This window comes from Pseudophryne corroboree, unplaced genomic scaffold (genome assembly GCF_028390025.1).
Source record: "Pseudophryne corroboree isolate aPseCor3 unplaced genomic scaffold, aPseCor3.hap2 scaffold_660, whole genome shotgun sequence".
Lineage (NCBI taxonomy): Eukaryota > Metazoa > Chordata > Amphibia > Anura > Myobatrachidae > Pseudophryne > Pseudophryne corroboree.
Genome location: NW_026970248.1, coordinates 160494 through 162231, shown reverse-complemented (window position 1 = coordinate 162231; position 1738 = coordinate 160494).

The following is a 1738-nucleotide window of genomic DNA, read 5'->3' as shown; positions in this document are numbered from 1 at the left end:
GGGTGGGATTGAGCCACCAACCTTTTAATTAATAGCCATACACACTAACTGATTGCGCCACAGAGACACTTTGCAAAAAGTACATACTGACAAAGTCTAATAAGCATACATCTAGAACGTTTCCTAGAAAAACTTTAAAAAGTCAATAATCTGGAGAGTTTTTGTAAGATGTTTCTTCCATCAACCAATGAAGAAACACATTGGTACTTTCCCATGATGAGTGAGTGCTTCAGGATCTCTTGCACTTACATGTGCAGCAAAGTACTGCAATGGAAGCATGCTGGGCCCATTACCCAGAGGTAGTCAGATTGAAACTATCCTCTGCTATATGCATTTTTTTTTGTTAATTAAAGTAATCAAAACTGGGATTGATATTTTTGCTCTTTTATTTTTACTTAAAGTACAATAACTTTTACCATTTTAATTTGTTTTAATAGTATATTGACAGTATAGTTTTCTTTAAAAAATCCACTTAATTTTCTTTACCCTATTATTAAAAGGGTAATTGACAAAAACAAACTACATTGTCACCAGAAGAGCAATACAAAATGTACAAGTGATATATTAAAATCATCTTTCCAGCTTGAATTTCAATGATGCATTGGGGCAACGATTTTGTGAGAAACATCTTCACCCTTAAATAAAGATTTTCTTAATTCCTTACCTGTGTGCTAATTAGATATCACCTTGTTTTCACATTAAACAGTCTTCTACATGAGAAAGCAGCAAGGATGCAGTGGCGTTAATGTTTCCTGGTGTCAACCTGTATTATTTCAGTAGACATTGAAATGAGGATGCATCTTGCTGCCTTTCCAATGAAGCAAGTTTAATTTAGTAATAGGTGAAAAACCATCCCTACAAAGGTGTTAATCAGAGACTTGGCTTTGTGGACACTTTTCAGAGAACAAATTTGTTAGCATAAAAATAAAGCCAGAAAATGAAGAGCTGTTTAATCACTCAATTGGATTTTTTTTGCCAGCATATTTCTTTTTCTCTGCAACCCACTGCTAAATTGTGCTTCCTAGCTGTTTTTATAAAATCAATGAATCAAATCTAACTCTGATTACATCAGAGAAGGCCAGGTACCCTACACCATAACAAGGGGTTTGAAATTTTGACTTGTCTACTTAAAGATCACCAAAATCTGATAACAAGGTCAATTACATCCCTGGTTGGGATTGAACCACCAACCTTTTGGTTAGTAGCTGGACACACTAACCGATTGCGCCACAGAGACACTTTGTAAAAATTACATACTGACAAAGGCTAATAAGCATACATCTAGAACGTTTCCTAGAAAAACTTTAAAAAGTCTATAATCTGGAGAGTTTTTGTAAGATGTTTCTTCCATCAACCAATGAAAAAACACATTGGTACTTTCCCATGATGAGTGAGTGCTTCAGGATCTCTTGCACTTACATGTGCAGCAGAGTACTGCAATGGAAGCATGCTGGGCCCATAACCCAGAGGTAGGCAGATTGAAACTATCCTTTGCTATATGCATTTTTTTTTGTTAATTTAAGTAATCAAAACTGGGATTGATATTTTTGCTCTTTTATTTTTACTTAAAGTACAATAACTTTTACTATTTTAATTTGTTTTAATAGTATATTGACAGTATAGTTTTCTTTAAAAAATCCACTTAATTTTCTTTACCCTATTATTAAAAGGGTAATTGACAAAAACAAACTACATTGTCACCAGAAGAGCAATACAAAATGTACAAGTGATATATTAA